The sequence below is a fragment of the Callithrix jacchus genome, chromosome 4 (genome assembly GCF_049354715.1).
Source record: "Callithrix jacchus isolate 240 chromosome 4, calJac240_pri, whole genome shotgun sequence".
NCBI classification, from domain to species: Eukaryota; Metazoa; Chordata; class Mammalia; order Primates; family Cebidae; genus Callithrix; species Callithrix jacchus.
In genome coordinates, this window is record NC_133505.1 from 106458548 (window position 1) to 106469676 (window position 11129).

Here is an 11129-nt window from a genome sequence, read left to right on the forward strand (position 1 = left end):
TAACAAGGACTCAGGTTCTTTCTGTCCATCTTCTCTGCTGCCCTCAGCAACCGCTAAAATTAGTTTTCTTTCTACCAGTCTCCATGGCCTCCATACAGGAAGCCTCCTGCCCTCCCCAAGCCCCCTCTGATTCATGCCTAACTGCTTGCTGTCTGTGCACCCACCCTGAATCATTTTCTGCCTCTTCCTTATCCTCTCTGTTTGACTATACCTTTTATCTTTAAAAAGTTCTCACTCTTTCCCCTAGAAACATGATTTAGTCCTCTTCTGCTCCAGCTTGGATAAAGAATTTCCATTTACAGGAACAAAAACATTTATTCTCAGCTACTGATATGAGCAACATGCTCATGTATTTACATTCAGATGCTAGAGCTATTCAAACTATCCAAGTACCTATAAAATAAGCTTTTCAAAACCTAAACACAGTTTCCAAAAACATAGACACAAATTTTCCAAAGTCTACTTTTTCCTTTTTTACAATTCTCGCTAAATCTGGTTTTGAACATGTATCTAGTAGTAATTCCTTAGATGTGTATAGTAATAGTCAACACTTTTCAAACCACATAAAATAACTGATTTGAGCCTTACAACAATTCTACGGGGCTGGAAAAGTGTGTGCTCTGACCCCATTTATATCTGAGGTATTTCTTTGCTCTTACAGAGGCATGAGCATGATAAGCAGAATGTCACAGACTCCTCTGGAAATTATAGCAACACACATAGAAAGCTTTGAAAGCTTACGTTTGCCAGGTGTGATCAACTCAGTGATTACACTGAAGATCATAGAGTGGTAATATGCATTATGGAGGATGCAATAATAAATATCTATTATTAACATGTCTAAATTAATAATATATTCATATCTGTTATTAATGTATGTTACCTATTATATATTATATAATCATTAACAAGTAGGTATGAATTTCACAATACTTGAAGAGATCTGTAATTCACGATGCACTTTCACATCTGCTCTCCCATGGTAGAGGATGCCATGCTTGTTTTGTTCCCTGTGACCCTGCTACCTTAGCCAGCCCTGGTTAGATTTGGAGCCCCAGACAGAGCCCATCAAATATTTTGGCAGGAGGAATAAATACCCTCAGCTGTGTACCACACTAGATTATATGATCCTATGAGAAATACCGTGAGAGGATTTGATGGTTTAAAACGGAGAGAAGATAGAAAAGGAAAAGAGAAAGGCTGAGCCGCAGGAATGTGCAACTGGCAGAGCTGCCATGTTATCCTGGAAGACGTTCCAGTCTTTGCTGACACCTGACTCTCCATACCTGAGGCAGCTTCCGGCTTCCTTACTTTCTCATGGATCCTTAGAAAACTCTCATCATTTGAAGTTCCAGAATTTGTTGTTCCTTGAAACTTGAAAAAGTAACACAAATTTGCTTCTGATTTCATTAAGCAAAATGTAGTTAAACATTCTCTGGCTTAGCAAAACCAAATCTTTTTTTCCCTTCTAAATGAGAAAGACAGAAGAAAAATAATAAAGACTGAATAGTATTAAAAGGAAATAATTTTATTTTCCTGAATGGAATTTTGTTTTCAATTACCAAAGGACTGAAAAATCTTCAGACCAGAAAATAAAAAGTACTTTCAGTTTTCCCTCTTTCCCATCCTAATTAAATACAATATATGTGCAAGGGACAGAGTGACAGTGCTCTCCATAAATGAACCAAGCACACTAAGTCTATGCAATTTAACAGATTGTTCAATTCCATTTAGGTCACACTAGACTTTCATTTAAAATGCTTCACATTTTATTTATTATTTGTAATTATACCACTAGATGCAGCTAAATGTACTGAGTCTAGAGGGTGCCTGTCGCATGTGAGGGTCTGGGCCCAAATCCTAGGGTCAAATAGACCTGAAAAGTGAGGCTTAATATCCACTTGGTTACAGAGTGAATGTTACCCTTCCAAAGCTATCCACCCTCTGAAACTGTGTTAGGATGACAGTGAACTCCGTTTTGTGAAATCATGTTTCATGTTAAAGTCACCTTTAACAGATTGCTGCCCCAGCTGGGGAATAAATAAATATAAGTAAATAAGAAATAGATTTCTTCTTGTAGCTAAAAAAATATGCATCCTTTGTGTATGTTTTTCTTCTGTTCTAGGGAGTTGTATGTGTATTTGGAATGGGTGAAAAATAAATCAGGAAGCAATGGTTCTTGCTCTAAAGGAAGAAAAACATCACTTCTTATTGTGACAATTTCTAACAGATAAGTAATCTATATACGTTGTTGCAACTTAGTAGTCTGTCTGACCCCAGGATGAGAGGCAGAATCAATCTCTGTCTCTCTCTCTCTCTCTCTCTCTCTCTCTCTCTTTCTCTCTCTCTCTCACACCTCACACACACACACACCCCAGAAAACTCATTCTCTGTCACACACACCTGCGTGTACTAAGCTCTTAAGTGCCATTAGTAGCAAACACAGTCTGTTTAAAAGATGATAATTCGGTTATTCCAAGATAGGAAGCTCTCTCTTACCCTCAACACCTGCATAAAAAGTTCCAGGGTATTTAAAACAAGTGGCCTGGTATTTATTTCCAAATACCAACAGTATTACTGCTGCAGCTAGATAAATACCACATGACATGAGGGATAACAAACATTCTGCCATGGCCCTAGATAGATCTGAGTTTACAAAGATTAAGGCAGACAACACCGAAAACTCAGGCAAGCAAAGAAACTTAAGATATGACTTTCTCCCAATGGTGTGAAAAGCTACAGGAAATTAAAAAATAATAATAAGCTTCATAGAAAGCTTCATAAAAATAACCTGGAGAAAATACATACATTAATATCAGCATTAAATTAAACATACCTGAAAGTGAGTGTTGACTCAGATAATACAAAATTCTGATAGGACTGGAGACGAATCTTTAAAAGGACATGAAATTGGCAGCAGCAAGAATGGGCATATCACTCACTGACTTTGAAAAGTAAAAAATGCCCTCCTCAAGTAAAGTGGTTTTTATTAAAGTTCAAAAGCAGGACTTAAAGTTTCTCTTCTTATTATGTAATTAAGGGCACTCTTGAGTTTTCACTTCCTTCTTGCCCAAAGGCAAAGATGACATAGCTGTGTCTCTATGAATTTTCATCCATTCTTATAAGAAAACTGAGACATACCAACACTTTCAGAACACGTAAAGATAGTTCTCTTTTGAATCTGTGTGACCAAAAAATCCAAAATAATACATTGACTCAAAGTCTCACAGTATTTTGATTCATATTCAAGATCTACACAAAGAATGGGTTTCATTCTTGGAAGAAATATCTTCTGAATGTCTACCATATGCCAGGCTCAGCACTGGGCTCTGGAAACTCAACCATGGTATAGGAGGAATTCAATAAGTATTTATTGTCACTAATTTGAACCAAAATTAGGATGAGATGAGGCAAAAGATGTGAGTTACTTAGTCTTCATTAAAGACTACTTTTAGTATTGTTTTAATTTTTAAATAATTTTATTTTTAATTGATGCATAATAGATGTACATATTTTGGTGATACATGTGACAGTTTATACATTCATGTAATATTAAAGATCAAATCAGTATTACTGGGATATCTATCACCTTAAATATTTGTCTTTTCCTTATGCTAGAAACATTCAAATTATTCTCTTCTACCTATTTTGAAATATACAATAGATTATTGTATGTAGTCATTCAACTGATCTCTCAAACTCTAGGCTTTGTTTCTTCTATCCAACTATATATTTGTACCTATTAATCCATTCTTTTATTCCCCCCATCTCCAGTTTTATCATTTCAAAATATGATCATAACTCAAACAAATACAGCAAAATTAATCAAAAGTCAGATTAATATATAAATAGGAACTCAATTTATATATGTAAATACATACTTCTAAAATATTCAAAAGTTTCTTTCTAAATAATAAAAATTTCCAAGTAGCAGAGACCATATCCATAAGGTTTGCGGGGGGCTTCTATATGCTGTTCTGCATTCTGCTCTTCACACTCATATCCCATTTAGAACTTTCCCTTTATGTGTCTTGATTATTTCTGAAGCTGGCTGGGCACATGGAAGTGTGCAGACATTCAGTGCTCCCATTGGAAGGTTACATCATAGCTTAAAATATAAACATTCACATTCTCACTTAGAGAAATAGAAGATGATGAGGGAAAAGTGCAAATGGAAGTAATTTAAAAGCCTTCATAGATTTTCAAATGTTCAGTCGTTTAATCACTACCTTAACAGAAATGTGTAAATTATATTTATTAATACCAAAGAAAAATCTGCCCTGACTATAGCATCACTTTGTTATGTATTACGAATAAACTTTTGTCTGTTGGAGCTGTTTTGTGCAAAAGCAATTGAGTCACGTGACAGCATTCGTGATTTTAACAGAAACTTTTTTTGCTCCTGGAAGCTTCTGCTAGAATGTAACTCACACATAAACCACAAGTGCATTTTCTGTTACGAGGGAAAGTAGAACAGATATGGTGTTAGGCTTTACCTTCCTTTAAAGCCAAAAGAAAGACAAGATTTCTACTGCCTTAGCAGTTTGAAAGCAAGTGAAACAAGCTTTACTTCCCAAAGCATTCTTCTTGTTTAGAACACTATGCAATTCAAACTCACTTTGCAGAAAATAAAATCAGATCATTTAAGAGAAGGAAGGAAAGAATCCAAGAAGAAAAGACTGAAGGAAGCCATGTGTCATTAATTCAGGTATAAATTATTAGCCAAAAGCAGCCTCTCAGCATTTGTATTTGATGAACAAAAATTGATTGCTTCAAGGGCATTTCAATCCTTTTGATGTTCCCACCTTTTAGCCCACCACAAATCTGAATCCTTAACAGAATGATTATAGCATTATAGTAATCCTGAGAGCCAATACTAAAGGATTTGCAAGAGCAATGGAGATCAATAGTTTGAAAAAAGAATGTCTTTTTGAATTGACAGCGCTGTCTCGCCTGATCGTGAACCTGAACAAAATAAGTGGAGTCTAAGTACACAAGCAATCTCACAAGCCAAGCTGAGCTGCTGAGATGAGCCAGTTTTCTGAGAGCTTGAATAGGTCTGAGTGCTGAATATTTCTAAAGGATTAAACCCAAACTAATGGCAACCCAAAGATATTTTGCAAACAATCAGCCTTCCCCCAAAATAGTTAAGATAATATATTATGGGTCTTGGTTTGGTATTCAAAAGACTGAGTTCAGCTACAGGTTCAACATTTGCTTTTGCATAGAGTTTGAGATTATGGGAAATTGGATTAGCAGCAACACCGTCTTAATGGCCGTCTCCTTTGGGCTACTTTGAAATTGAGAATCCCCGCAGTATTCCAGGATGGACTGGAAAGAACTACATCCTTAACGCATAACGTTAGAAAACCCAATGAGCCAGAATTGTATAAAGACACAATTGCCCACATCTATGGGATTTTCAAGTTGTAACATTATTTGATACCGCAAAAGACAGAGAAAGACAGCTGACTATTAAAGCCTCCTTGAACAATTCAAGGATTAGCATAAAATTATACATAAAGGAGAGTAAGTACAGCACAGGCACTTGCTCACCACAGTAGGGGCATTGTTAGGAAACGCAAATGGACTCAGTGAAAGTGCGAAGGCATCTTAACATTGTCTGAGGGCCTGCATGTTTTAACATTGATGTATATATTTCCCAGTTCTTTGTTTCCTCAACAAGAGGCCAGCTTAGTCCACTGGAGAGAGAAGTCAGAAGACTTCAGATGGCACACATCTGGAGAACATCCCATGGAAAATTGTGAATGGCTAAGTAATCTCTTTCAGTACCAAGACAAGGAGTGGTAATTTATGGTTTAACAGACTACAAAACCTGCCATTAATTCTAACATACAAACTTTAAATCAATGATTTGGAAGAGGAAAGTACGTAACAACAATTAACAGAAGGAAAACGGCCATCCTGAACGACACAGTTTTCACACTTTCAAGATTAAAAAGAAAAAAAAATATTTTCTCTAACAGAGTTTATGATTTCAGCAACCAGGCAAGACGGCCTTGCTGGCCATTACCCTGGTGGGATGGTGCTGATCCCCACATTTCTGGCGTCTAAAAGAGTGGCTCAAATTAAAAGCATGTTGAAGTCACAATCCTCAAGACTTGTGTTGGAGCAGGCTTAAACATTTTATTTTGGAGGCTATGCATGATAACATGTGATCCTTAAAGTTAACCTTTTTTTTCAAGCTGTTTAAAATGTTTTGTAGCTGTTCTTGTGTAAATGAATCAAAAGAAGGATATGCAGGAACTAGCATAAATAATAGCTGCCTTAAAAGGGGGCAGCAAAATTGATAGCTCTACAAGTGGCAGCCACCTGTACCAGGAAAACTCAAAGAAAGAGAATAAGTATTTGAAAGAAAGAATAATTGGATATGTGACAGCAAAGAATAGAAATCACTCTCCAGAAGGTGTTTAAAAAGCTCTTCTCTCTCCTACTCAATCACTGTTCCCTTAAGCCTATAAATTAAAATGCAATGTGTATGTTATATGCATTATGAGCATGAATACTCATGTAATCTAAAGAATCTTTGCCCAGCTTGTTTTCATACTGCCAGAGTCAATTCCATAAATAATATAAGAACAACAAACTCTTACAGTGAACTGTTCTGCATTACATTATCTTACAATATTATGAAATTTTGGTATTGATAGTCCGTTACTTAAGACTCTCAAATTAGTGCATAAACAAAGTCTTGGTTTCTCTAACTAAAAAAAAAAATTATCATTCTTTCCTGTAGAAAAGGTATAACAGATACATCACTAAATGTGAAAGAAATGTGTAAAAGAAAAAGTGCTAGTTGGCAATATATCCCTGAGAACTTAAATGGAACACACGATGAATGATGGAGTGAGTCAAATGCTAGCTTTGTTGTAGTAACAGAAGTGCTTTAAAGAAGTCCGTTGTTGAAAAAAGAAACATACAACCTTCTAATTTTTGAAAGAATAAAAAATATCGAATTCTTTAGTAAATTAATAATTCAATCCAACCAACTTGACTGGCATCAACTGGCCTTATAGTAGGGATTCAAAGATAAATAAGACACTTAAAGGAGCTTGAAGTCTAGTAGGGGTGATGTTTGTGCCCTTGAAATATGACTGTGGTATATAACAGAAAAATGCATTTTGTCTTTGTCCTTAGGTTCCTAGCACAGGTTCCTAAAATCACTGGAATTTCCTGAGTGACAAGAATTGCTTTTATTATTCATAAGGAACTCCTTTTGAGCCTGTCAGAGTTTATGCTAATGAAGTAACTTGGACTGGGGTCCCTAGATAGCCTCAGGATAGGGCTGGTCACCAGGAAGACCAAGTGATTAGAACTGGAACTTTTATTTCCTCCTAGCAACATCCAGGAAGAAGAGGGAGACCTAGAGATTAAGATCTATAAAAACTCTTGACATGTGATGAGTTTCTGGTTGGCAGACACATGGAGGTACTGGAAGGATAGCTCCCTGGAGTCATGGAAGCTCTCCACATACACACCCCAGCTCCCACACATTGCCCTATGCAACTCTCCCATTTGACTGTCCCTGAGTTTTCCTTTATAGTGAACTTTTAAGTACAAACAAAGTGCTTTCCTGAATTCTGTGAGCCATTCTAACAACTATCAAATCGGAGAATGGGGTCATAGAACCCCCAGTTTATAGCTGGTTAGTCAAAAGCACAAGTGGTAATTCAGGCTTTGTGACTAGCATTTGAAGTGTGATCAGTCTTGTGGAACTCAGCCCTTTAACTTGTGAGATCTGACACTAACTCCAGGTAGGTAGTTTCCGAACTGAATTGAATTGTAAAACACCAGTAGAGAAAGAGTTCTCTGTTAGTGGCATTAGTATTATGGTTCTATTTTTGTCAATGTCACCTAAAAGCTGATCTGATTTTCTATAAATGGCTGTAATTTCAAATTTTAGCATCATTTATAAGTGAAAAGGCTTATGTAATCAGTCTAAGAGCAGGGCAAGCCTAGCAACACTGTGCAACACAACTTTCCCCAAACACTTCCCTTAGAACAATACACAACAAAGGTTATAGGTTTGTTTGCCTTGTGTGCAGCAAGTCACCCTTCAAGACATTAGGGATGGCAGCAGAGAAATAACTGAATGGAGAGGTGGAAGGGAACCTCAAATCCACCTCTCCATGGGACTGGCTCTAAGGATTTTGCAGGAGGCTGAGGTGTGAGGACTGTTAATTGTTTGAAGAGTGTAGAGTGAAGTCACAAGAAAGAGAAGATGAAAAAAACTTCATTCTCACACTAATGGGGTTCCTCTGCGGGGGTCTATAAACTGGTTGGCATCAGCCATTCCACTGGAACTGAAGAAAGATCTGAAAAACATTTTAAGCAATTCTTAAACACAAAGCCTTGTAATTCTAACATCAGTGATCCTATCTGTAAGACTAGTGAGGATGCAGATGGTCAGTATTTAGTGCTTTATGACTTTTGGTTACAAGAAAGTGGGCCAAAGTACAACCTGATGAATATGTAATTATAACTATATTTTGCCAAGAACCTGGCATGTTAATTCTGTTAACCCTATGAGGATGGTTTCTATAACAGTTTCCAAGGAACACTAGTCCCAAAAGATGTTCTCTACAGAAAAAAATTTCCATAGTCAATTAGTTTAGGAATTACTAAACTATACACAGATTAGAGAATCACAATATATATCCTTAAATAAAACCTCTTGTGAAAAAAAATATTTAATGAAGAAAAGAACTTACCTCTGTTTAAATTCAGTATTTCACAGCATGTCTGAACATGCAATGCCTTTATTCATTATACTATTAACATCCTTGAAAACAAGAGTTCTAGGGAACATACTTTGGGAAATTTCTGTGGATCATGCTCAGGGACCAGTTTCTGAGCCAGACCAAAGCAATGACTTCCTTTGCTCTGAGATTCTATGTCAACTGATATTAGAAACATTACATAGTTTCTTTCTTTCTTTCTTAAACTTTTATTTTAAGCTCACGGGTACATGTGCAGGCTTGTTACATAGGTAAATGTGTGTCATGGGGGTTTGTTGTACAAATTATTTCATCACCCAGGTATTAAGTCCAGTACCCATTTGTTATTTTTCTTGATCCTCTCCCTCCTCCCACCCTTCACCCTCTAATAGTCTCCAACATGTGTCATTCCCCTCTATGTGTCCATGTATTCTCATAAATTAGCTCCCATTTATAAGTGAGAATATAATGGTATTTGGTTTTCTGTTGCTTTGTTAGTTTGCTAAGGATAATCTTTCTCAAACATGAGTTAGCACAAGTCATTTCAAATATTCTTCACAGGTTTAGAGGCATCCCTCAAAACCTGGGTTAGACATTAATTAATTGATTATTTCTTAAACATTCAGCACAATTATAGAATTAGATTAATTCCAAATGTACATAACTAAAGCAGATGAACCGTTATACATTCCAAGTGCTAATAAAAATTTAACTGTTTGAAACACACATAGAAATTGAGTTTCACTGCATAAAAATTGAACAGCAATAGAATAAAAGAAAGCCACAAAGGAGTGCCAGGGGTCTGTGGGTGGTGGCAATGGAGTTGTGCACTTGACTTGAGATCACCACTGATGAGAACCAGGAGTCTTTAAGGTATTTGGTTTCTACTCAGCTACCTTAAATGAAAACAGAGCATTAGTTATATAGATAGAGAATGCTTCATGAAACTGAAGGCCAAGAATGTATCCGGGACTGACTGCACACCAGGAAGCATCCTGGAGGTCAGCTCTCTTCCAATCTCTCCAAACTGCATCTTGGCTTCTTTCTACTGTCTACTCCCTTCCTCTCTGTCTCTGCAGATGGCCTTTCTCCACTCTGCACCTATGACTCATGGCAGACTCTGGCCCCCAGGTCTACCTGTTCTAGCCACATGGAGTAAATAGAGGCCTGGTTTCAAAGCCAAATCATTGAACGAAACAACGTGACTGGTCCATCACAGGTCAGGTGTCTTGACAACACACAAAGATGACCTCCAAGAGCCCACCCTGTGAAGCTGAAGTGTGGTTACCAAAGAACCAGAGATAGGCCATAGATGAAGGAGACTCTCTGAAAATGTCCACTGAAGTTATCAAAGATGTGGTTTAGAAATTTATTCTTTCAGAAAAACAGACAGGGTTACAGTTTATACATGTAGGTAGATTGGCAAATGCCATTATTAACACTAATAATGGAAAGGTGTGATAGGCAAATTAGTAGTAAAAGCAGAATTGCAGTGGTTCACGAAATATCATTATCTCACTTCAGAAGAGATGCAATGAGAAGCTTTTTCACTTCTTGTCTGATAAAACAAACCAAATTTTAATCAGAAAAATGCTTTTATCATTACCTTTAAGATATGTTTCCACTTCAAAATAATTGCTGACATGTTCTAGGACACTATTCTAAGATTTTTAGGTGTAGTAATCCAATTAATAATCCAGCAACCCTATCTATGATAAGATATTTAGCTTTATCTCTATTTTACAAATGATGCAACTAAGGCTTCGAGTGTTCAAGAAAACTCTCAAGGGTTACACAGCTGGAAAATGGCAGAGCCAGGGTTTCAACCAAAAAAGCCATACTGGATCCCTCAGAATATTAAGTTTGTCCAATCCAGAGTCCAGGAGAGAGAGAAACTGAGGCTGCCTGGAGCTGCACAGTCACATGATGGTTGCTTAAACCCTAGTAGGTATCACTTACTTCCTCATAAAGTAAATATATTCAAACTTAAAAATGAAATTTAAATCAGTGCACTAACAAAGACTCAAAACATACAAAATTCATCAGCTACTCAAAATTAAAAATTATTGCCTTGGAAGACCGTTAAGCACACATGCTCTGCACCATATGTAGAAAGATACTCATTCCACAGGTCCTGCGAGTTAAACTTTTTCCTCATTTCATCTGAATTGAGAAGAATTAAAAGAGTTTGTGTTGGGGTGAAAAGCTTTCCAAGCAGGTTTTGTTCACCGAAGTTAAAGGACAGTTAATTTTAAAATATGTGCACTTAAGAACAGTGTTTGATCTGCCAACAAATAAACCAAGAATTTTCAGTAAAATGGAAAAAGTTTTAAGGTCTGGAAGTGATATAAAATAGTCATGAAAAATAAAATGTTTCAGTCGTTTGATAGT